The sequence below is a fragment of the Ranitomeya variabilis genome, chromosome 3 (assembly GCF_051348905.1).
Source record: "Ranitomeya variabilis isolate aRanVar5 chromosome 3, aRanVar5.hap1, whole genome shotgun sequence".
Classification (NCBI taxonomy): domain Eukaryota; kingdom Metazoa; phylum Chordata; class Amphibia; order Anura; family Dendrobatidae; genus Ranitomeya; species Ranitomeya variabilis.
This window is the reverse complement of record NC_135234.1, coordinates 597,376,478-597,404,152: the sequence shown is the minus strand read 5'-3', so window position 1 is coordinate 597,404,152 and position 27,675 is coordinate 597,376,478.

The following is a 27,675-nucleotide window of genomic DNA, read 5'->3' as shown; positions in this document are numbered from 1 at the left end:
GTGTCTGTCTTTTTTGAGGTGTAATAATAAAAGTTGTCTGAAATTTTTATAATTTTTGGGTGTGCATACCATCATTAGTCTAGTCTTTTCTCTTTTTTTGCTGTAAATGTAAGTAAAGTAACACAGTTTCTTGACTGATCAATTGACCCACAGTAGAGCCTTTAATAATGGCACAGAAGCAGTCAGCCATAGCCCATGCATGAGGTAACAGGGTCTGGCCCAGCATTTAAGATTGGAATTTAAGTTTTAATGAGGACATGATGGTTAAGAGAGTGGTGCAAGCCTTCTTAGCTAGGAGACCTGATACCTCATGCAACAACACCAATTTTCTTTCCAGCCACACTCAGATGGTATTATTATTATTATTTATTTATAAAGCACCATTGATTCCATGGTGCTGTACATGAGAAGGGGTTACATACAAGTTACAGATATCACTTACAGAAAACAAACTTACAATGACAGACTGATACAGAGGGGCGAGGACCCTGCCCTTGGTATAAACAGTTTCATATAGTACTATTGCTAGAAAAAATGTAAGGAAAGTAACACAGGTAGTTGACTGAAAGTGAGTGCACACCTGTCTGTCTGGGAGCCCTACTTACACAGGAAACCCACAAAATGGAGACCCAACTAGGAATTTCAACATTTCAAAAAAAATATTTGTCACACACCACTAAAGTGGCATCAATTTCCACAGAGTAGAAAAAGTATAATAGGCCTCTGACACACCTTCTAATGCAGGCAACCCACCCGATGGAGACCCAGCTTTGAGGCTCCACATTTCAAAAAATAATTGTTACACACCACTAAAGTGGCATCAATTTCCACACCACAGAGTAGAAACAGTATAATAGGCCTCTGACACACCTTCTACTATATTCAACCCATCTGATGGAGACCCAACTTTGAGTTTCCACATTTCAACAAATAATTGTCACACAGTACTAAAGTGGCACAAATTTGCACAGAGTAGAAACATTGTAATGGGCCTCAGACACACCTTCCACCACAGGTGATCCACCTGACGGAGATCCAACTTGGACTCTCCAAATTTCAACAAATAATTGTCACATACCTGTTGTGAACTCTGTTTCGGGCTCCCTCTTGTGGTCACTGGTGGTATGGTGTGACTTTTGCTTTGGGCTCCCCCTGGTGGCTTTGTTTGTTATCCTGCTGGTCTCTGGCTATCAGCTGGTTCGTTATCCTCTGGGAGGTTCCTATATAGCTCTGTTTTACTTCCACTTGTTGCCGGCTGTCGATGTAATCAGTGCTACTCAGATTCCTTCTGACTACCTCGCTCCCAGTCCATCCAGGACAAGCTAAGTTTTGTTTGCTCATTTTTTGATCAGCAGTGTTTATCATGTTTTCTTGTCCAGCTTGCTAAAATGTGATTCCCTCGCTTGCTGGATGCTCTAGTGGACTGAGTTTCTCCCCACACACCATTAGTTGGTGCGTGGGTTCTTGAAATCTCAGGATGGATATTTTGTAAGGGTTTTTTATAGATCGCATAGACCCCTGCTCTATTTTCTGCTTTCTAGTACTAGTGGGCCTCTTTTGCTGAATCTGATTTCATCCCTACGTATGTGCCTTCTTCTTACTTCACCGTTAATATTTGTTGGGGGCTTCTATATCTTTGGGGATTATTTCTCTGGAGGCAAGCGAGGTCTTTCTTTCTCTTTAGGGGTAGCTAGTTCCTCAGGCTGGCTCGAGACGTCTAGGAATTTTTTAGGCACGTTCACCAGCTACCTCTAGTTGTGTTAGATAGGTTCAGATTTGCGATCAGTCCAGTTACCATCTCCCTAGAGCTTGTCCTTAGTTTATTCACTTGCTGGTCTATTCGTGATCCTCAGCCACTAAGGATCATAACAGTACAGCCGGACTATAAAGTGTTAATTGCATGGCAGAAGCAGGAGAAAAGAAGCCTTGAGAATTTTTTTTTTTTTTTTTGCCGTGTGTCTAGCTGCTGTGGCTAGCTTCTCTCCTCCTCTTAATCTTGGTGTGGCTCTGAGTTCAGCTGCTGACATGGATGTCCAGAGCTTGGCTTCCAGTCTGGATCATCTTGCTGCTAGGGTTCAAAGTATTCAGGATTTTGTTGTTCACAGTCCTATGTCAGAGCCTAGAATACCTATTCCGGAGTTGTTTTCTGGAGATAGATCTAGGTTCCTGAATTTTAGGAACAATTGTAAGTTGTTTCTTTCTTTGAAACCTCGTTCCTCTGGTGATGCCGTTCAGCAAGTTAAGATTATCATTTCCTTTTTGTGTGGTGACCCTCAAGATTGGGCCTTCGCATTGGCGCCAGGGGATCCTGCATTGCTTAGTGTAGATGCGTTTTTTCTAGCCCTTGGATTGCTCTATGAGGAACCTAATCTTGAGAACCAGGCTGAAAAAACGTTATTGGCCCTCTCGCAGGGGCAAGATGAAGCAGAGGTGTACTGCCAGAAATTTCGGAAATGGTCGGTGCTTACTCAGTGGAATGAGTGTGCCCTGGCTGCAAATTTCAGAGAAGGTCTTTCTGAAGCCATTAAGAATGTCATGGTGGGGTTCCCTATGCCTGCAGGTCTGAATGAGTCAATGACTCTGGCCATTCAGATTGATCGGCGTTTGCAGGAGCGCAAACCTGTGCACCATTTGGCGGTGTCTTCTGAACAGACACCTGAATCTATGCAATGTGACAGAATTCTGACCAGAAGTGAACGGCAAAATTATAGACGGCAAAATGGGTTGTGCTTTTACTGTGGTGACTCAGCTCATGTTATCTCAGCATGCTCTAAGCGCAAAAAAAGGTTGATAAATCTGTCACCATTGGTACTTTACAGCCTAAGTTCATTTTGTCTGTTACCCTGATTTGCTCCATGTCATCTTACCCGGTTAATGCTTTTGTAGATTCAGGTGCCGCCCTGAGTCTGATGGATTGGTCATTTGCCAGGCGCTGTGGTTTTGATTTGGAGCCTTTAAAATTCCCTATTCCACTAAGGGGAATTGATTCTACACCATTGGCTACGAATAGACCTCAGTACTGGACACAAGTGACCATGTGCATGACTCCTGTTCATCAGGAGGTGATTCGCTTTCTTGTACTGCATAATTTGCATGATGTCGTCGTGTTGGGTCTACCATGGTTGCAGACTCATAATCCAGTCCTGGATTGGAAAGCTATGTCGGTGTCAAGTTGGGGTTGTCAGGGAATTCATGGTGACGCTCCTGTGGTGTCAATTGCTTCGTCCACTCCTTCTAAAGTCCCTACGTTTTTGTCAGACTACCAGGATGTATTTGAGGAGCCCAAACTCAATTCTCTACCTCCTCATAGGGACTGTGATTGTGCTATAAATTTGATTCCTGGTAGTAAGTTTCCTAAGGGACGACTTTTCAATTTGTCTGTGCCGGAGCATGCTGCCATGCGGAGTTATATAAAGGAGTCTTTAGAGAAGGGACATATTCGCCCGTCCTCATCCCCTCTTGGTGCAGGATTCTTTTTTGTGGCTAAAAAGGATGGTTCCCTGAGACCCTGTATTGATTATCGCCTTTTGAATAAAATCACGGTCAAATTTCAGTATCCTTTGCCATTGTTAACTGATTTGTTTGCTCGCATTAGGGGGTCTAGTTGGTTCACCAAGATAGATCTTCGTGGTGCGTATAACCTTGTGCGTATAAAACAGGGTGATGAATGGAAAACTGCATTTAATACGCCTGAAGGCCATTTTGAGTACTTGGTGATGCCTTTTGGACTTTCTAATGCTCCTTCAGTCTTTCAGTCCTTTATGCATGACATCTTCCGTGAATATCTGGATAAGTTTATGATTGTGTATCTGGATGATATTCTGTTTTTTTCGGATGATTGGGAGTCTCATGTTAAGCAGGTCAGGTTGGTCTTTCAGGTCCTGCGTGACAATGCTTTATTTGTGAAGGGCTCAAAATGTCTTTTTGGAGTCCAGAAGATTTCTTTTTTGGGTTTCATTTTTTCTCCTTCTACTATTGAGATGGACCCAGTCAAGGTTCAGGCTATTCATGACTGGACGCAGCCTACATCTGTTAAGAGTCTTCAGAAGTTCTTGGGTTTTGCTAATTTTTACCGTCGCTTCATAGCTAATTTTTCTGGCGTTGTTAAGCCTTTGACGGATTTGACCAAGAAGGGTTCTGATGTGACTAATTGGTCTTCTGCGGCTGTGGAGGCCTTTCGGGAGCTGAAGCGTCGGTTTTCTTCGGCTCCGGTCTTATGTCAGCCAGATGTCTCACTTCCCTTCCAGGTGGAGGTTGATGCTTCCGAGATTGGAGCGGGGGCTGTTTTGTCGCAGAGAAGCCCCGATGGCTCTGTGATGAAGCCATGTGCTTTCTTTTCAAGAAAGTTTTCGCCTGCCAAGCGGAATTATGATGTCGGTAATCGGGAGCTGTTGGCTATGAAGTGGGCATTTGAGGAGTGGCGACATTGGCTCGAGGGAGCTAAACATCGTGTGGTGGTCTTGACTGATCACAAGAATTTGATTTATCTCGAGTCGGCCAAGCGGCTGAATCCCAGACAGGCTCGTTGGTTGTTGTTTTTCTCTCGTTTTGATTTCATGGTCTCGTACCTGCCGGGTTCGAAGAATGTGAAGGCTGATGCTCTTTCTAGGAGTTTTGTGCCTGACTCTCCTGGAGATTCAGAGCCAGCTGGTATCCTTAGAGAAGGGGTGATTTTGTCTGCCATCTCCCCAGATTTGCGACGTGTGCTGCAAGAGTTTCAGGTGGATAGACCTGACCGCTGTCCACCGCAGAGACTGTTTGTCCCGGATAGATGGACCAACAGAGTCATCTCCGAGGTTCATTCTTCGGTGTTGGCGGGCCATCCTGGAATATTTGGTACCATAGACTTGGTGGCCAGGTCTTTTTGGTGGCCTTCCTTGTCGCGGGATGTGCGTTCCTTTGTGCAGTCTTGTGGAATTTGTGCTCGGGCTAAGCCTTGCTGTTCTCGTGCCAGTGGTTTGCTGTTACCTTTGCCTGTCCCGAAGAGGCCTTGGACGCACATTTCCATGGATTTTATTTCAGATCTCCCTGTCTCTCAGAGAATGTCTGTCATCTGGGTGGTGTGTGATCGTTTTTCTAAGATGGTCCATTTGGTGCCCTTGCCTAAGTTGCCTTCCTCCTCCGAGTTGGTTTCACTGTTTTTTCAAAATGTGGTTCGTTTGCACGGGATTCCTGAGAACATTGTTTCTGACAGAGGATCCCAGTTTGTGTCTAGATTTTGGCGGACCTTTTGTGCTAAGTTGGGCATTGAATTGTCTTTTTCGTCGGCCTTCCATCCTCAGATGAATGGCCAAACCGAGCGAACTAATCAGACCTTGGAGACTTATTTAAGATGTTTTGTTTCTGCTGACCAGGACGACTGGGTTACTTTTTTGCCGTTGGCCGAGTTTGCCCTTAATAATCGGGCTAGTTCTGCTACTTTGGTTTCTCCTTTTTTTTGTAATTCGGGGTTTCATCCTCGTTTTTCCTCAGGTCAGGTGGAGCCTTCTGACTGTCCTGGAGTGGATGTTGTGGTGGATAGGTTGCATCAGATTTGGAATCATGTGGTGGACAATTTGAAGTTTTCACAAGAGAAGGCTCAGCTCTTTGCCAACCGCCGTCGCTGTGTGGGTCCCCGACTTCGCGTTGGGGACTTGGTGTGGTTGTCTTCTCGCTTCGTTCCTATGAAGGTCTCCTCTCCTAAGTTCAAGCCTCGGTTTATCGGTCCTTATAAGATTCTGGAAGTCCTTGGCCCTGTGTCAATCCGTCTGGACCTCCCGGCATCATTTGCTATTCATAATGTGTTCCATCGCTCGTTGTTGCGGAGGTATGTGGTACCTGTGGTTCCTCCGGTTGAGCCTCCTGCCCCGGTGCTGGTTGAGGGAGAATTGGAATACGTGGTGGAGAAGATCTTGGATTCTCGTTTTTCTAGTCGGAGGCTCCAGTATTTGGTCAAGTGGAAGGGCTATGGTCAGGAGGATAATTCTTGGGTTGTCGCCTCTGATGTTCATGCGGCCGATTTGGTTTGTGCCTTCCATGTGGCTCATCCTGATCGCCCTAGGGGTTTTCATGAGGGTTCGGTGACCCCTCCTTAAGGGGGGGTACTGTTGTGAACTCTGTTTCGGGCTCCCTCTTGTGGTCACTGGTGGTATGGTGTGACTTTTGCTTTGGGCTCCCCCTGGTGGCTTTGTTTGTTATCCTGCTGGTCTCTGGCTATCAGCTGGTTCGTTATCCTCTGGGAGGTTCCTATATAGCTCTGTTTTACTTCCACTTGTTGCCGGCTGTCGATGTAATCAGTGCTACTCAGATTCCTTCTGACTACCTCACTCCCAGTCCATCCAGGACAAGCTAAGTTTTGTTTGCTCATTTTTTGATCAGCAGTGTTTATCATGTTTTCTTGTCCAGCTTGCTAAAATGTGATTCCCCCACTTGCTGGATGCTCTAGTGGACTGAGTTTCTCCCCACACACCATTAGTTGGTGCGTGGGTTCTTGAAATCTCAGGATGGATATTTTGTAAGGGTTTTTTATTGATCGCATAGACCTCTGCTCTATTTTCTGCTTTCTAGTACTAGTGGGCCTCTTTTGCTGAATCTGATTTCATCCCTACGTATGTGCCTTCTTCTTACTTCACCGTTAATATTTGTTGGGGGCTTCTATATCTTTGGGGATTATTTCTCTGGAGGCAAGCGAGGTCTTTCTTTCTCTTTAGGGTAGCTAGTTCCTCAGGCTGGCTCGAGACGTCCAGGAATTTTTTAGGCACGTTCACCGGCTACCTCTAGTTGTGTTGGATAGGTTCAGATTTGCGATCAGTCCAGTTACCTTCTCCCTAGAGCTTGTCCTTAGTTTATTCACTTGCTGGTCTATTCATGATCCTCAGCCACTAAGGATCATAACACATACCACTAACGCGGCATCAATTTCCACAGAGTAGAAACAATATGATAGGCCTTTGACACACCTTCTACTACAGGTAACCCACCAGATGGAAATCCATCTTTGAGTCTCCACATTTCAACAAATAATTGTCACACAACACTAAAGTGGCATCACTTGCAACAGAGTAGAAACCGTATTATAGGCTTCTGACACACCCCCTGCTACAGGAAACCCACCAGATGGAGACCCAACTTTGAGTTTCCACATTAAAAAAAAAATTGTTACACACCACTAAAGTAGCATCAATTTCCACAAAGTAGAAACAGTATAATAGGCCTCTGACACACCTTCCAACATAGGAAACCCATCTGATAAAGATCCAACTTGGAGTCTCCACATTTCAAAAACTAATTGTCACACACTATTAAAGTGGCATCAATTTCCACAGAGTAGAAACAGTATAATACATCTCTAACACATGTTCCAACACAGGCAACCAACCTGATGGAAGCCCAAATTGGAGTCTCTACATTTAAAAAATAGTTTGTAACACCATCCTCTCCAGTCATTCACAACGTGTCAGACTTGTACTCTGTTCTGCTGGTGCGTGGGTTGGTCTAAAAAATGTGTTCAACAACAAATTGCTTATGCTATATCCACTGCTGATGCTGCTAATGTTTTTCCAATAATGCCTTGAAGATCCTGGGATTGGACGTCTAGAACTGGAATGCATACTGTTTGCCTCACTGCTGTTTTGGGGAAAACCACTCTTAAGATTGTCTACAAGCGTGTTTCAATATTCCAGCTTGCGTGCATCCTTTTTCAGGGGGGGAAGCATCTGGCTAAAAATACTCTTGTACAGTGGATCTAACAGAGTGGCAACCCAGCAGTCAGTGCTATTTCTAGCCCTAAGAATATGGGCATTGTGTTGAAAATAGTGCAACAAGAAGGCGCTTATATATCGGGCGCTTCCATGGTGTATTGTTGGTGGGGTAACACTCAAGGTTGTTTTCTATGTCCCCTTATGCTAATCACGGACAACAGAGAGTAGATCATTAAACCCCTCATCTCCTTACTGTTGCGCGTCCATCAACTCCTCTTCGTCCAATTATTCCCTTCCTTCTGCATCTTCACTAACTGTTTGTCTGGTACCATGAGTGCCCCTTGATTGCTGCAAGCCACCATTCCATGGCACCCACCTGTGCAACAACAGTCATGAAATTTGAGATATCATTATCCCTTCTACATCCTCCTCTGCTTCCAACTCTTCCTCTGGGACCATTACTTGCGCAGACTATTCAAAGTGTGTTCAAGCATGTAGATGATCGAAATAGTGATGCTGATGAGGGCATTGGCAGTGCTAACATCTTAGTAGCCATTTAAAAACTGTGCAGAAGGGTGCAGAGATCTTTCACCTGTGCCCACTCCGCAAGCATGATTTGCACCATGTCCGGACTGCCTTGGCCCAGGCTATGCAAAAGGAAATACTGCACCAGGGCTCGTCACTGCTGCCACATCTACTGCAACATGTGCAGAGAGGAATTCCATGGTGTCGGAACATCATTAATCAAACAGCAAATGGGTAGGCCGAATACCTTTGTAGCGATGCAAGTCGATGACCTGCAAGGTGCGAAGAAGTGAGCACACTGTGACCATGCTTTCTGAAGCAGTGCATTCAGGCTGGGATATGGGAAGAAAAATTGCTGTACCACCAGGTTGAGGACATGAGCCATGCAAGACAAGTGTGAGAAGTTGCCATAGCATAGGGATGCCACCAGGTTGGCACTGTTATCACACAAGGACTTCCCTGGCCCCAGGTATAGTGGAGACAGCCATTTCTCTAACTCAACCATAATCTGGACAAAACTTTTGATGTGTGTGACGGCAATATCCAAGTTATGTTAATTTAAACACTGCATGATTGCAGTGAGCCATGGCTGTGCAGTACAGGGGTGGGGGAAATTCTATCTGCACTGTTGGAACACATGTCTGATTAAAGGAGAGTTTGAGGGCACAGGTGGTGGTCCTAGAGGAGGTGGAGGAGACAGAAGGAGTGGAGGAACTGTTACAAACAGGGGTTTGTACCACAATCCTTGGGGATTCCAAGACTTGCAGAGCAGCAAAAAGATCTCTGGCCCCCAAAGCCATTATAGTCACCCAGTGCCCAGTCATTGAGATGTAATATCCCTACCCATGTTTGCTTGTCCAGGTGTCAGTGGTAATATGCACCCTGTCAAACATAGATTTTTTTAGGGAATGGGTGTTGTTGAGATTGACATGCTGGTATAGCCCAAGCACAGCTTTCTCAGAGAAGTAATGTTGACTGGGCAACTGGTACTGGGGAACTGTGAAAGCCATCAACTTTTGAAAACCGTCTGTATCCACCAGGTGGAAAGACAGGTTTTCTGTGTCCAACAGATTGGAGATGGTTGAGATCAAGCTCTTAGCTTTGTCATGTGTAGGATGAAACATTCTTTTACATTACCACAACTGTGCAACCAAGGGCTTACTGCTGTGCTAAGAGTGAGCGCACAGTACCGAGAGCAGGACAAACTGCTGGACTGTGAGTGAGGTGCAGGCAGAGATATTATGGTGGATTAAAAAAGATACGTTGTGCTAGGTGACACAAAAGCAGCAGTCATGTCTACTTCCATAACCGCTAACCGTCTTTCACTCACCCCTACTGTGGTAGGTAAACAATTATAGTTACTTTGGCCGGAGACCTGTGTGAGAAGACTTGGAATTGGGACAGAGGAGTAAGAGGCAGCAGATCGGGTTGATGGGACAGCTGGTGGTTGGCGAGGCAAGTTAGTCAATATTTTAGCACAGTGATATTTCCATACTGAGACATGTTGATCACAAATGTGCCTGTTTATGCATGTAGTTGTCAAATTATTGCATTTTTTGACTCTACTGAGTTTTGTTTGAAAATTTGACAGATAACGTGTGTTAGGTCATCCTTTGTGGTCTCAAAAAACGCCTAGGCTAGACAACTCTTGTCACCCCTGTGAACTGCACACTCGTGACCGGGTCTGGCTATAGCCAGAATTGGGTCTGAGGATGCTGTGCTTGTCGTGGCTGCATCACATCGTGTCTGTTTGGGAAGCCACAATGTAACCTCCTCATCTTCCTCTTCCACCACCTACTCTGCTGAGCTACTCGGCTGCATACATCTGGCTTCACAATTAAGATAGATCTCCAACTTTATCTCCATGCTCTCTGTTCTCACACTCCTCACCCTGAGCGTGACCCTCATCCTCTTTCTGCCATGACCCCACAGTACAGTGCGTGTGTGAATCTGGTATCTGAGTCTCATCAGGATAACCTCCACTCTTGGTGGTTATCTTCTGGTGATGAGGATCTGGATTCTGCTCAGACCTTACTTCGTCCTGCTCTAGATCCAACATGAAAAAAAGTTGGACATCGGTGCAGATGCTTTCCTCCTCTTGATTCTGTGATTCTTCGGAGCAGACCTCTGATGCCCATGGAATAGAATTTCTTGAGAAAGGCCCATCTGAGTTTCATAGTCTGTTGGAAGAAATATTTGATGCTGGGGAATAAAAGGGTGATTGGGGTGCCACCTATAAGGTTTGTACCCTGTGTGCTGTTAAGGTCGAGGAAGAGAAGGAGAGGCCACTTGATTCAGCACTTGCCATACACTTGAGCACATGCTCTTTCTGAGTCTCATCTACAAAGCGTACCACTGTGCGGATGCCAAAGAAAGGGAGTCCAGTACCCCGGCCAGTAAGAGATGTCAGTGATCTTTGGATAGGATGAGACAGTGTTTGTTTAGTTGAGCTTTCATTCACATTAACACATAACCCATGTACACATCGAACACCAAGCCTATTGCCCCTTCCATCACAACCTTGCTTTTTCCCATTCATGTTGAATTTGTAGTCTTTCCCTCTTGTAAGCTACTGTTCACAACCTTAGGCCCACAGCTATTAGTCACCTGTCACTAAATTAACAGTCATTATTTATTTTCTTAGATAGTGTGCCTGAACAACACTGTTATACATAACAATTTCTAAACACCAAAAAACCCTAAATAGGAATAAAGTATAAGCACACACTCCTGAAGAAGAGACTTCAAAATGCACGTAGGGGTGACAGGTTGGGGTCCCTTTTTGATACCAGTAAGTATCGGCTTTAGCATTCCCTTCCTGGTTTATACAGTTGTGGTTATGATGGCAGCTGCATTATTGGCACTTTAGCATTGACACTTTACTATTGAGCACATATAATGCTGCTTTGTTATCAGTATATCACCATGAATTTTGATCACAGTGATCTTTTTTTTACACATGTACAATTTGGTTGTTGGTAATCTTTATCACTAAATTTTTTCTTTAGGTTATATATTGGTTTCTGAGAGTTTTTCTGACATACACTTAGTTTTATGTAATATGGATTTTTTTGTACTCTCTATGAGACTAAGGTGATTATTGATGCTATTAGTATGGAATTATAATAATTTTCTACTGGATCCCCTTTTTACCTGCGTCGGCTTGAATATTCTGTTCAAATTTTGTATATCCATTCCTAACGTGTTTATAATAAAATATTTTGTGGCTTAAAATACTCGTTTTTGCCCCATTTTTTGCTTTACCTAAGCTTGCTGGGGTTTTGTGTATGATAACAATTTCTAAGTAGAAATCTGGCCTTCTGATTTGCCACTGAAACACAGGTTTATCGCAAACGATTTGGTGTAGTTAATTAGGTCCCATGGCTGCACCCCATTATTAAACCTATCAATTTTTAAGTGGAAATCTGGCCATCTGATTTGCCACTGAAACACAGTTTTAACACAAACTATTTGGAGTAACTGATTGGCCCTCGAGGCTGCAACCCAATATTAGTTCTAATGATTTTTGAGTTTAAATCTGGCCTCCTGATTTGCTACTGAAACACACTTTTAGCACAAATGATTTGGAGTAGCAAATGGGGCTGTCAGAGACACTGCACTGTGACACTGATCATATGTCGCCAGCAAAACAAGAAGTCTGCTTTTTATATGGCCTTGGGCATGCATATTCAGCAGTCAATCACAGAAGACCTTGTGTCTTGCAATTTTGCAGTTGTGGATGGTATCTTTGCCCTGATTAGCTTCTGGAATCAACATACAATGTTAAGGGGAAAAAAAAGGGTGTATGACTGCTGTAATCACTTTACAAGCTCCTCTAACCTCTCCACACTTCTTCCCCTCATCAATCATGCTCCCAGTAAACCCTGCTCATCATACTGCACCACTATCCTAGCCAAAGTAATTAAAAAAACATTATTGGAAATGAGATGATTTACCGAACTGTGACCGAATTTTGCCAACTTTAAGTTAAAATGCTAGTGAAAGCAAACACAAATCCAAATGTGCTATGTTCATGAATGTTTTCCGAACATGTTCGCTCATCTCTAGTGCTTAAGCAGTGGAAACCACCAACAAATGACATCCTTTTGGAAATTAGATGCTTCAGGGAACTTATGTAGATGTGTGAGGAGCACCTTGATCCTCAAGGTGCTTCTCATAAGTTTATAACATTTAGCTGTAAAAATAAAAAAATCACATTTTCCCACAAAAAAATGTAAGTCCAAATTTTTGCATTCTCTCATGGGTATGAGCAGAAATTGCACAATTTGGTGTGACAATTCTTCTGCACATGCCAATACCCCATATGTGAGGGAAAACTCCTGTTTGAGTGCACGGCAGGGCTCAGAAAAGAAGGTGTGATGTTTTGGATTGCAGACATTGATGGAATTGTGTGTGGGTGTCATGCCATGTTTGGAGAGGCCCTGTTATGCCTAAACAGTGGAAAACCCCTAGAAGTGACCCCATTTGGGAAACTAGACCTCTCAAGGAAGTTATCTAGATGTGTGGTGAGCACCTTGAACCAACAGATGCTTCACAGAATTTTACAGCATTGATCTGTGAAAATGAAAAGGAAAACTTTATTTCACAAAACCTTTGTTTAAGCCAGAATTTTTTTTTCATTTTATTAAAGATAGCAGGAGAAAATGGATCCCAAACTTTGTTGTGCAATTATTCCTGAGTATAATAATACCCCACATGTGGTTGAAAACTACATTTTGAGGCACAGTGCAAAGCTCAGAAGGGAAGAAGCGCTAAAAAGGTGACCAGATTTTGATTTTGTTGGGATGGATTGAGGGAGCCATGTCACATTAGCAGAGCCCCTGAGGGGTTAGAATAGCAGAAACGCCCTACATATGAACTCATTTTACAAACTGCACTCCACAATGAATTCATCCAGGGGTGCAGTGATCATATGTGCCTCCCAGATTTTTATGCTATTGGGTGGTGAAAAAATAATAAATTACATTTTTACCACTCAAATGTAGTGGTATAGCCCCAAGTTTTTAATTTTTGTAAGGGCTAATAGAAAAAATGGACTTTAGTTTTTTGTAAAAATTTCTTCTGAGTGTGCCATTACACAAGTAAACCAGAATTATTTTCCAGGCACAGTACAAAGGAAGGAGAGCCATATTATATTGCAGATTTTACTGTTATGGTTCATGGGTGCCATGACCTACTGGGAGAGCCACTGAGGTGCCATAACAGCAGATTTCCTCGTAAGTGGCCCCATTTTACAAAATACACCTCTTGATGAATTAATCTAGGGTTGCAGTGATCATAATGACATCACAGGTGTGTCACAGAAATTTATGCCATTGGGCTGTGAAGAAAAAATAATTACATTTTTAACACAAAAAAATTGTTTTATTCCCAAATGTTAAATTTTCTTAAGGAGAAATAGGTAAAAATGTCTCCTAAATAGGTTCACAATTTCCTTAGCCACACAGAAAGGCTTGGGAGAGAGAAAGCACTATTTGCCTCCTGGAGCGCATATATTCCTGCCGTAGTTTGCTGACCCCATATACACAGCCCCTAATTGCTAGAAGAGTAAAATCTCCTCTCAAGCGACCGCATTTTGGAAATTATACCCCTTTGGGAATTTATCTACTGGTGTAGTGACGATTTTGACTCCATGGATGTTTTCCAGAAACAAGCAGCAGTGGACCTTACTGAGTAAATTGCAAACTGCCACTTTAGTGACCAAGACATTTTAGTGACGAGTACACTCTAGTTACCAGTACGTTGTGATGCCCAGCTCATGATTCTGGAGACAAGCACCTGTAAAATAAGGTGTGCTGTCATCCCTACAGAAATGCCAAACATGTGAATGCTAAATGTGGTTTAGACATACTGTGGGGCTCAGATGGGAGGGGGAATTTGGATTTGGGAGCGGGATTTCTTTTAGTATGCGAGGAGCCATAGCGCTTTTCCTTTGTGCTACCAGTAACATGGAAGCCCCTATATTTCCATTGGCAGGTGACAAACCTGAATGATGACTTGCTATTTTTGTGGAATGAGTTGAAACTTTTATTGGGGACATTTAACATAACGTTTGTGATCACATTTATCCGGAGCTCTGCACCGAGCACTTACTTTGCATTTTCCATCTAAATTGAAGACTGACGTGATTCAGATAAAACCCTCACTTACTATCATGAAGCAGTTACTCTGGACTCTATTTGACCTTTGTTCAGTGATGTTCTTCTTTTCAGAAGTACACAAAACTATTGAGGACTGCTATTTTATACACTCCTAAAAAGATGTACACCGCCAGATCATAGGCCAGACAGTGTCCACAGTGCCTGCATCTTCCTCATTATAGGGAATATTCCACTGGGTGTTCTGTCTGAATCACAAATCTCAGAGAATAATACAGAAAAGTGTAAGTGTTCAGCGTTGAGCTCAGGATGAATGTGAGCTGAGGCTTACTGTGATCTTTGGGAGGCAGAATTTAAAAGATCAACAGCAGGTCAAGTATTGGCTTTATTTATATAATTCCTCTTGTGGTATAATTTATTAGATAACTTTGTGTTAGGGTTGGTGGATTGCACTAAATATAATATAAATTTAAGTGCAATCGCAACCTGGAGTCCACTGTGCAGAGATGTATAACTGCTGCCAGTGTGAACAATGGCGGAACGAAGCAGTGAGCGTTAACCCAGAACAGACTGCGGTTACTCCACTCATTATGAATGGTATGCAAAGTATCAAACTCAGTTGCTTCATTGAGAGGTACTGCACACAATATGCAGAGTACTATACCCAGTTAAACATCACAGGGATGATAGCACATGGGTTGCGCTCGCTCTACAACTAAACTGTGTCAATAGCACACAAGAATTAATCAGATGCAGAGCCAAAGGAAAGAACAAATGTGACGCTAGGTGCTAAGCCCTGATGCTTTCCCTAAGAGGAGTAGCCTGAGGGTTACATATATAGTTATTAAGGTTGAAGGAAGACTTTAAGTCCATCTAGTTCAACCCATAGCCTAACCTAACATGCCCTAACATGTTGATCCATAGGAAGGCAAAAAAAACCCATGTGGCAAAGAGTAAGCTCCACATTGGGGAAAAAAAATCCTTCCCGACTCCACATACGGCAATCAGACTAGTTCCCTGGATCACCGCCCTATCAAGGAATCTAGTGTATATACCCTGTAACATTATACTTTTCCAGAAAGGTATCCAGTCCCCTCTTAAATTTAAGCAATGAATCACTCATTACAACATCATACGGCAGATAGTTCCATAGTCTCACTGCTCTTACAGTAAAGAATCCGCATCTGTTATTATGCTTATACCTTCTTTCCTCCAGACTTAGAGGATGCCCCCTTGTCCCTGTCTCAGGTCTATGATTAAAAAGATCATCAGAAAGGTCTTTGTACAGTCTCCTCATATATTTATACATTAAAATAAGATCACCCCTTTGTCTTTGTTTTTCCAAACTAAATAGTCCCAAGTGTAATAACCTATCTTGGCATTGCAGACCCCCCAGTCCTCTAATAACCTTGGTCGCTCTTCTCTGCACCCACTCTAGTTCAGCTATGTCTTTCTTATACACCGGAGACCAGAATTGTGCACAGTATTCTAAGTGTGGTCGAACTAGTGACTTGTATAGAGGTAAAATTATGTTCTCCTCATGAGCATCTATGCCTCTTTTAATACATCCCATTATTTTATTTGCCTTTGTAGCAGCTGCCTGACACTGGCCACTGAATATGAGTTTGTCATCCACCTATACACCCAGGTCTTTTTCATTGACAGTTTTGTCCAGAGTTTTAGAATTAAGCACATAGTTATACATCTTATTACTTCTACCTAAGTGCATGACCTTACATTTATCCCCATTAAAGCTCATTGCCATTTATCAGCCCAATCTTCTAGTTTACATAAATCATCCTGTAATATAAAATTGTCCTCCCCTGTATTGATTACCCTGCAAAGTTTAGTGTCATTTGCAAATATTGAAATTCTACTCTGAATGCCCCCTACAAGGTCATTAATAAATATGTTAAAAAGAAGAGGACCCAATACTGACCCCTGTGGTACCCCACTGCTAACCGCAACCCAGTCCGAGTGTGCTCCATTAATAACCACCCTTTGTTTCCTATCCCTGAGCCAGCTCTCAACCCACTTACACATATTTACCCCTATCCCCATTATTCTCATTTTATGTATCAACCTTTTGTGTGGCACCATATGAAAAGCTTTTGAAAAGTCCATATACACTACATCTACTGGGTTCCCTTGGTCCAGTCCGGAACTTACCTCTTCATAGAAGCTGATCAAATTATCCTGACATGAACAGTCCCTAGTAAACCTGTGCTGATACTGGGTCATTAGGTTATTCCTCATCAGATACTCCAGTATAGCATCTCTTAGAATGCCCTCCAGGATTTTACCCTCAGTAGAGGTTAAGCTTACTGGCCTATAATTTCCGAGTTCAGTTTTTGTCCCCTTTTTGTACATTGGCACCACATTTGCTACACGCCAGTCCTCTGGTACAGACCCTGTTGCTATGAAGTCTTTAAAGATTAAAAATAATGGTCTATCAATGACTGTACTTAGTTCCTGCAGTACTCGTGGGTGTATCCCATCCGGGCCCGGAGATTTGTCAATTTTAGCGATATTTAGACGCCGTCGTACTTCCTGCTGAGTTAAGCAGGTGACACTTAATGGGGAATTTTTGTTATCACTAGTCATATTGTCTGCCATGGAATTTTCTTGTGTAAATACTGATGAAAAAAAGTCATTTAGCATATTGGCTTTTTCCTCATCCTCATCCACCATTTCACCCAGACTATTTTTAAGGGGGCCATCACTTTCATTTTTTAGTTTCTTACTATTTATGTAGTTAAATAATATTTTGGGATTATTTTTACTCTCTCTGGCAATGAGTCTCTCTGTCTCAATTTTATATTTGCTCTGTTACTCAGCTGTGCTAACCGCATACATGGAGGAAACAGATGCTAAACCAAAGTTAGCTACCCAGTCCTAACCCTACCTGCCAATTTAAGAACTCTCATTGTACAGAGAGTCACTTGCAAACAGAGTGGTAGAGTATGCACTCACAAACACCACACATAAGTGATACTAGTGCACCTACGTGCACTGCTGAAAGCCTTTTCAACCCTATGCTCCACCCCAAACACTCATGCCCAGTCAGCCATGGCATCACCAGCAGGCCAATCCGTAGCTGCCACACCACCAGAGCAGCTATTGTCCGACCACCAATGAGAAGACGCCACATCACAGACATGCTCAGTATGGTGATCACTAGACTTAGAGTCTGGAACACCGGACTGCACCAGAACATCATTTGTTCCTATAGACTTGACTGGAGAGCCAGCAGTAATCAAGTGAATACCGCAAGCCTGAGAAAGATGCTGGGACTGATGTCTGTGCTGAGCAGCACCTGTCTCAGCCGGAGTTGAATGGGAGATGACAGCATCAGGCAATTCTTGGGATCTATTCCGTGCAGTGGGAGAATCCCTACGCCTAACACTTTGTTCTTCGGATTGTTGTGATTACCGTGATACCAGATCTATAACTTTTTTATGTCTGGCTGTTGATACACACTAAAAGATGCTTTTTATTGCAAAGTTTTTGCATTGCCATATTATGAGAGCTATAATTTTCCATATTTAGTTTGACAGAGTCATGCAATGGCTTGTTTTTTATGGGACGACGTGACATTTTTATTGGTACTATTTTCGATCACATAACTTTTTTTGATCGCTTTCTATTCCAATTTTTGGGAGACAGAATGAACAAAAACCAATAATTAAGGAACTGTTTTTTTTTTTGGGGGGGGGGTTATGCCACTCTACGTGTGGTAAAATTAATAAGGCAACTTTATTCTTTGGGTCAGCACGATTACAGCGATACCACATTTATATATTTTTTTATGTTTTCATGCTTTCACACAGTAAAAACTATTACTCTGTCCCACTATGGGACTTCAACTTTTACTAGCCATTGCAATGGATTTGAACTCTCAGTGTGTTAGGGCTGGCGGAATGCACTATATATATATATATATATATATATATATATATATATATATATATATATATATATGTTATTAAAGGTGCGTTCGCAGCCCGGGGTCCATCATGCAGGAGAGGAACCTGCTGCTATCAATATGCAGCACTATATAGCGGTATAAGCGAACTCTGTTACTTCACAGAGTCACCTAGATAGGAAAACGCTGTGCCCTGTTAACCTCACAGAGGACCACAGCTACCAAACAGAGCAGAAAGCAATTAATGGTCATGCAGTCAGCTTAGCACGCAAACAACTCCTCTCTGATGGAGCCGGAATTCTAGTGGCTATACGCCTGCCCTGAATTCAAACACACAAAACTCCTCTCCGGAGGTGCTGGTATTCTAGGGGCTTATTTCAGCCAAACCTGACCACAAGCAGACATGACCACCAAATAGCAAAGCTCATAACATAAGCTGATACTAGCGCATGGCCGTGCGGCCATGCAAACCTTTTATAGCTGCAGCAGACAAGGACCTTCCTAGAGGACCAATGGGAGTTGCTACAGGACCTTAGCGTGTGACCCCCGACCTCCAATGAGAAGCTCTCCTTTGGGCATGCTCAGAAGGGGAAAAGCAGGACTTAGTCCCAGAGGCGTCTGCTTGCCGCTGACCAGTACTGACTACAATAGCTGAGCCTGGAAGAGCAGCAGCAACCAAGCACAGAGTATCTGCCTGAGCCAGACGCTGGGACCGACATCTTCGCTGAGCAGACTCCACTGCGGCTGGAGAAGAATGGGAGACCGCAGCGGAGGTGGTTCGAGATTCCCCCTGTGCAGCGGCGGGAACTCGACACCTAACACAGTGTGTCACTGACACAAGCCCCTGAAACTGTGCTTTGTGCATTGCCTGAAGGACTTTCCAGACCCTGGTGACCCGGATGTCATCATGACAACATTGGGTCACCATGGCAATGATTGGGTCCCATCTATGGCATTGTGGGGCACAGATCCAAGTGTAGATGAGGTTTAAGGGGGCTATTTATGGGGTTAAAGTGCCAGGATTGGTGCAGGCACTGCTCCTGCACTGTGGTGGTTCTCGACTGTCAGAATCAGCTGATACCCGGCGGTGATAGCAAGCATAGCCTGGTAAGTACCAGCCGACCATAACATTCTGAGTACATCCAAGGTCAGTAAGGAGTTAAAATACCCTTGTTATGCCTTATATTATAAAACTGTTGTCATTAGAATCTGAAACAGGGTAGCTGAAAGTTATTTGAACACATAATTTTTCTGTTTGCTAAATAATACAAAATATGATAATAAAGATACATGATAGACATTGGACACTATATCATTTTCTTCACTGCTATGGTAAAATGCATTGTTTTGCTTTATTTTAACAGAAAACCTATATCAATTTAATTTTATGACATTTTTAAGCCAAATAAACCTCAAGCTCCACATTAGCTTTTTCAATGCCTCATTATGCAACACACATCCTAGTTATCTTTAAATGTATCAATCTAACAACACTTGCAGTATGCAAACTGATAAAGCAATTGCCCAGAATAAAGAAATAATGCAATTGAAAAAATAAATACAGTTCTTATTGCAGGCTAAAATCCTTACAACTTGTCAATAGTTGTTTTCTGTACACTCAATAAATCAATCAATATCAATATGTTTTAGAAACAATTAAAAAGCAATTGTCATTTTAATTTTATTTCATAAATCAATAGTACACATGAAAATAAGCAACTTTGTAAAATGTCTCATTAAAGAAAATCTGACTGATTCTCCTTCGCGTTTATTAATAAGGAAAATCTGTATTCAGTGAAGACAGGGTGAGAGTCTCGGGGATGTCAGCACTTGCAAAGACCATCAGGACATGCAACGAGAATCATATCAGCAACGATGAGAAGCTGAGGATCCAGACAGATGAGCCATAAAATATGTATGTATATATTGTTTTTTACACCTTACATTGATTATGCTCTGGGATCTGTAGAGACATGAAGGGACATTATATTCATGGAGAATAATTTCTCTGCAACTCACATGTACAGGTGAATTGAAAAATGGATCTGATCCACTCATCTCTAATGATAACATAAAATCTGTTGTTTGGATAAAAGTACTCATACTTAGTGTTGAGCATTCTGATACTGCAAGTATCGGGTATCGGCCGATATTTGCTGTATCGGAATTCCGATACCGAGATCCGATACTTTTGTGGTATCGGGAATCGGTATCGGGATCAATATTAATGTGTAAAATAAAGAATAAAAATAAAAAATATTGATATACTCACCCTCTGACGTGCCCTGGTTGTAACCGCCAGCCTCTGTTCATAAGAATGAGCGCTTGAAAGTCCTTAGATGACGTCGCGGCCTGTGATTGGTCGCGGAGCGGTCACGTGACCACAACGCGACCAATCACAAGCCGTGACGTCATCTAAGGTCTTTCAAGCGCTTGAAAGACCTTAGATGACGTCACGGCTTGTGATTGGTCGCGTTGTGGTCACGTGACCGCTCCGCGACCAATCACAGGCCGCGACGTCATCTAAGGACTTTCAAGCGCTCATTCTTATGAACAGAGGCTGGCGGTTACAACCAGGGCACGTCAGAGGGTGAGTATATCAATATTTTTTATTTTTATTCTTTATTTTACACATTAATATGGATCCCAGGGCCTGAAGGGGAGTTTCCTCTCCTTCAGACCCTGGGAACCATCAGGATACCTTCCGTTACTTGGTGTCCCATTGACTTGTATTGGTATCGGTATCGGCGATATCCGATACTTTTCGGGTATCGGCCGATACTATTCGATACCGATACTTTCAAGTATCGGACGGTATCACTCAACACTACTCATACTGTAACAAGCTTGTTTCAGAGAAATGTCCATGTTGCCTACAAAGCCTATCAAAATAAACATTTACAATTTCCTATGCATTTTAGAGCTTTAGATTAGATGCAATAGGCAAAAATATTTTCCACTCTTTTTAACAACACAATGTCTATTGGCAGTGCCTCAAGATAACAACATAGTATTTAGACAAGCTCTACATACATCCTCCTGTGGTCGCTCCATATACCTTTAAAGACTGGGATACAGCTTCAGCTACCCAACAAATAGCTCAACTGAATAACCACTTTGAAAAAAACAATAGTTACAAATTCCATAGTTTTAAGTAATTAGGTTCTACTTATAACTAGTGTTGAGCGATACCGTCCGATACTTGAAAGTATCGGTATCGGAAAGTATCGGCCGATACCGGCAAAGTATCGGATCCAATCCGATACCGATACCCGATACCAATACAAGTCAATGGGACTCAAGTATCGGACGGTATTCCTGATGGTTCCCAGGGTCTGAAGGAGAGGAAACTCTCCTTCAGGCCCTGGGAACCATATTAATGTGTAAAAGAAAGAATTAAAATAAAAAATATTGCTATACTCACCTCTCCGAGGGAACCGGCAGCGTTGTTTGCTTAAAATTCGCGCTTTTCTTTCCTTACGTGAAGTCCCGGCTTTGTGATTGGTTGCGTCGCAGTCACATGGGCGACGCAACCAATCACAGCAAGCCGTGACGTAATTTCAGGTCCTTAAGGATTTTAAAATTACGTCCCGGCTTTGTGATTGGTTGCGTCGCAGTCACATGGGCGACGCAACCAATCACAGCAAGCCGTGACGTAATTTCAGGCCCTTAAGGATTTTAAAATTACGTCCCGGCTTTGTGATTGGTTGCGTCGCAGTCACATGGGCGACGCAACCAATCACAAGCCGTGACGTCACGGGAGGCTGGACACGCGCGCATTTTAAAATGCGCGCTTGTCCAGCCTCCCGGCATGTGATTGGTTGACCGCGATGCAACCAATCACAAGCCGGGACGTCACGGGAGGCTGGACAAGCGCGCATTTTAAAATGCGCGCGTGTCCAGCCTCCCGGCTTGTGATTGGTTGACCGCGATGCAACCAATCACAAGCCGGGACGTCACGGGAGGCTGGACAAGCGCGCATTTTAAAATGCGCGCGTGTCCAGCCTCCCGGCATGTGATTGGTTGACCGCGATGCAACCAATCACAAGCCGGGACGTCACGGGAGGCTGGACAAGCGCGCATTTTAAAATGCGCGCGTGTCCAGCCTCCCGGCTTGTGATTGGTTGACCGCGATGCAACCAATCACAAGCCGGGACGTCACGGGAGGCTGGACAAGTGCGCATTTTAAAATGCGCGCGTGTCCAGCCTCCCGGCATGTGATTGGTTGAGCCTCCCGTGACGTCACGGCTTTTGATTGGTTGCGTCGCCCATGTGACTGCGACGCAACCAATCACAAAGCCGGGACGTAATTTTAAAATCCTTAAGGCCCTGAAATTACGTCACGGCTTGCTGTGATTGGTTGCGTCGCCCATGTGACTGCGACGCAACCAATCACAAAGCCGGGACGTAATTTTAAAATCCTTAAGGACCTGAAATTACGTCACGGCTTGCTGTGATTGGTTGCGTCGCCCATGTGACTGCGACGCAACCAATCACAAGCCGGGACTTCACGTAAAGGAAAGAAAAGCGCAAATTTTAAACAAAGAACGCTGCCGCTTCCCTCGGTAAGGTGCAGGCTGCGTCGGAGAGGTGAGTATAGCAATATTTTTTATTTTAATTCTCTCTTTTACACATTTTTACATTAATGTTGTTTCGATACCGATACCCGATACCACAAAAGTATCGGATCTCGGTATCGGAATTCCGATACCCGCAAGTATCGGCCGATACCCGATACTTGCGGTATCGGAATGCTCAACACTACTTATAACCTAATATGGGACTTGATTGATAAGCAGAATAGGTGTGAGGTGGTAAAATCCGATTGTTTTAGATTTTGCTGATGGCTCAACTTAAAAATTGCACAACATTGCATCAGTGAGAGAAGTTTGACTAATGCGCCACTGCACAACATTCAAAGTAATGTCTTGAAATCAGTATATCATATGGAATAGTACAGATGTTCAGGAGGGAATATCATAGCCTGTGTAAAAGCCTAGGTAGGGAATGAAGCAGGGATTTTTAGGGCGATTTAGGAGTTGTGATAATAAGCAAAAGTGCTTAGCTCATTAATAAAGATAAGAAAAAAACCCCTAAAACATCGGAAACAAATATTTAGGCAGTAGTGTGTTGCATAACTGCAGCATTATAGAGGGGTATAGTATTCTGGGAATATTTCAGACATTTAATTGATAGGAGGATATATTGGGGAAGTTGCAGCAACAGTGCCACACTCAGTTTCATTGATTAGTGAAATAGTTTAGCTGTCATTTATCCTATTGCATTTGAATTATAATTACACATTTTTTCTTCCTTAATGCACTAAAAATCATAAGCAAATCAACACAATAGTTTTGCAGAAAAAAAATTAGTGTCAGAAAGTGTAGATGTTGGAAACAGTTTTAGCATTTCTGGTGCAATATTTTTTGTGAAGAAGGAACATTTTTTTAAAGTAATCCCACAAAATCTAGACATTAAGCTGTCACATTTATGTCACATAGTGTACTTGTCTATAAAAATTTATATTTTTTTGCATATCTTTTCTTTGTTACGTTATACAGCCACACATATAATATTAATACTGCATCTTCTTGTAGGTGCTTTATTTTTGGTCATGTACCTGCCTATTATTTCTTATTTTGTAGTTTTCTTGAAAAAATAAAACAAATTAAAAAAGTAGATATTTAAATGTGCATATATATTTATGCACACCTGTTTTAATTTGTTTGCAATTTAATAACCATACATACTACACCATTACTGTGGCCAGTTGCCACGTTTTGCTATTTCGCCTACTTAGCGTATTTTGTTACATCTTTACTGGCAAAGCTTGGGGATGAAAATATTGTCATAAGTTTTTTACATAATGAATGGAAAAAGAAAAGTGAAAATGATAATGGATGGATAGTATAATATAGAAAAAAATAATACCTTGGGCAAAAATGTTGAAGACACTTCCAGCAACAGAAGCATCATGATGGGAACCAACTGTCCAGGCAGTAGTACTACAAAATACAGGGTACAATTAGCCTCCTCTTTGGATGATAAGTGTACTTGTGGGAAGGAAGAAGAGATTATTATTGAATACATGATTCATTACTCATCTCAGTATTAGAAGGTTGATGTTACCTCTGCCAACGACACCATCACTTTGAGTCAGTGTTCTGCATTGAATGATCTGGTAGATCACAAAAAGCTAAGATTAAGAGAGATTTGTTAATTTAAGACAATCACAAAAATTATGTCAGTATGCTGTGTTACCTAATTGGCTATTGGTTACTACTAGTAATGGGTGAGCACTAAAATGCTTGTGTGCTTGCTGCTCGGGTTGAGCATTTTTTAATTCTCAGGTGCTCGACTAGAGGAACGAGTCCAATGTAAGTCTATGGGAAACTTGAGCATTTTGGCTGTGGCCCCCCTGGAGGTCTTTAGAGGGTCTGAAAACAGCAGAAATCATTGGGAATATTGTTCAAATGACATGGGAACATAATGGGGAAGACCCCTGGAAGCATTTTGGACTCCCAGGTCACTGCTGTGAACAATATTGTCCGAGTCTTACTCCACTTTTACAGACTCACCATAAAACATGCAAGAATGAAGCCAAAATGGATTTTTCTAGGAAATATGTTAAGAAACAACCTTTCCAGGGTAATGAAAACAAAAATGCGAAGAGCAAAATGTGAAGAGCTGTACAGGATGGTCACCTTAAAGCACTGTTCCCATTATTAGAAATGTGGTACTACCATACTGTTTGCCTATGCATTGAGTGCAAGGCCCTGCCCCAAAGTTACATCCACCCCAAAAACCCTTTGAACCTGCATACTGCATGGCCACATAAAACCGAAGTTCCCATTATTATTATTATTAATTTTGTACTCCCATACTGTTTGCCCATGAAGTGAATGCAAGTCCTGCTCCAAATTTAAACGCACCCCAAAAACCCATTGAACAGACTTCCTGGATGGCCACTTGAAAGCATTGTTCCCATTATTAGTAATTTGGTACTCCCATGCTGTTTGGCTATGCAGTGAATTTTTGAACCTGAAGAACCTGGGTTGGAGAATGTCAGTGATGAGGATGAAGACTTGGCGTTGGAGCATTGCAGTTTTGCGGCTAAACACCCGGCAGGGGAGCATTTCAGTGCTGAGCCTGAAGAACCTGCATTAGAGAATTACAGTGTTGAGGATGAAGACCTGGCAGTGTAGAATGTCAGTGTTGAGGCTAGAAATCCTGCAGTGGAGAATTTCAGTATCGAAACAGCAAATAGGCCAAATCAGGAAGCGTTTACCCATGTGTGGGTGTGATGAGGTGCATGGGAATAGACCTCCCAAAAAAAGACACTGGATTTACATTTATGTTACGGTACTATCATTCAGTGGTGTTGAGAAGTCTGGCCCATCCAGCCCTTGTTCATTTTTATAAGAGTCATCCTTTCAGCATTTTCAGTTGGCAAGAGGATGCGCTTATCAGTTATAATTCTACCAGCGGCACTAAATACCAGCTCTGACAAAACACTAGCAGCAGGGCAAGCCAGGACCTCAAAGGCATAGAGAGCCAGTTCATGCCATGTGTCCTCTCTTTGTCTCTTCTGTATATTGGAGTGTAAGCTCTTTTGATCAGCAGTGTTCTCTTTCTCTTCCCTAAGCACTTATGGTCAGTAAGGTTCTATCTATACTCTATCTCATGTGTTTCTCAGAGCAATTACTTTCCAGTTTTGAGATTTGTACAAATTTATTTGCTGTGAAACAAATTTTTAAGGAAAAATTGGGCTAAATTGAATTTCAAAAGATTTGCTCAACTCTGTTTGAAACCCTTTACTTATCAATTGAACAACAAATGTAATAGCCTATGCTACGCTATTTAGGCAAAAATAAGTGTTTAACTGCTTCAGATTTGTTTGAACATTATATTTTGACAATTTATTTTAAACTACTTCATTTTAATGTCAGGTCTGTGTTAAATTAACTATTCTATCCTTATTGATCATAATTGGTTGTTTTGTCCTCCTACATTCCATACATTTATACTAAGTGTATTTGTTGGTACTATGTTTTTTTGGACTTATTTGTATTTACTACTGCTAAGCTAAAGTTCATTGATCTTATTAATGGTGCACTTTTTCTTATGGTTGACTCACTTAAACACAGATTCATTTACACTTAGCAGGGATTTGAATAATTCAGCTGTTTTCTTTACAGTACAAATTTCTTCACAGCATAATATACTGAACTCAGCCAGCACAAATTTCTCCAGCACAATAACCTTCCCTTTTATATTTTTTGGCAACTGTAAAGTAGGTATTTATTATAGGTTCAATATCTTAGAGAGCCATTATTTTAATTGCTGAAGGTATAATAAATAGCCTAAGTTCTCTCATCCATCTAGGATTTTATTTTCCATGAGGAAAGTTTTATACTTTCTGACTTTCATTTATTTTTCATTTTATTATGTATCTGAGAACTCCATTACTACACTCTTTTTTAACACTAGAATTAGTTATAACATACAATTACATTGATTATTTTGTATACCTTAATTTTGCTGCATTGCCTTCAGCCTTGCAGCAGGCTATTTCTTCACACCATAAAGTTTGCTGATTGCAGTAAACAGTTAAGATTTTCTGGATGCATAAAACAGTCAATTATCTTTTGAGCAGTGCAATCACATGTTCATTTGCCATTTTCATGGTAGCTTGTCCATTTCATGTTGTATTATTCATTTATTACAGCCATTATGATCCTCTCAGAGGCTATTGGGCTCTCTTGAGGAATATTTATAGATATTATATGGCTCTTCTGTGCTGACCTGATGATAGTTATAACAGAAATTTACCAAAATGCTACCTTTAAGTACAAATGTATAGGTAATAAAATAAAGCTATGAAAACCTCTTAAAATAGATCATCCAAAAACCATGCATTTGTTTGCCTGAGAAATTATCCTTAAGATTTTGTACTATAAAATATTATGGAATCCACAATAAATAAAGACCTCACAGAAAAGTATGCACTTAAATCACTTTGAGGGCCTAAATAAAATTAATACTACTAAAATAATGTGGTTGCGTAAGCGTAAATCCCTTCTTATAATAGGAGTGGTGTTCAGGCTTAGCTAATCATATTTAAACATATGTTAAATAGTGGTCAGTACACAGCTACGTTAACACAATTCTGAATAACCTCAAGTAAAATTTAGCTGATTTAGTAAAATTTTCATAGCTGCTTTTTTTTTCAGAAAAATACATGGCTCATAAACAGCTTACAACACAGCACATTGATCTCTTTGTTGAAAGTCATCAGTCAGGAGAAGAGTGCAACAAAATTTTCAAGGCATTAGATACACCATGAAAAACTAAAGACGGTCATAAAGAAGTGGTTTATATTTGGCACAACACAGACATTGCTTAAAATTTGATGTCCCTTAAAAAT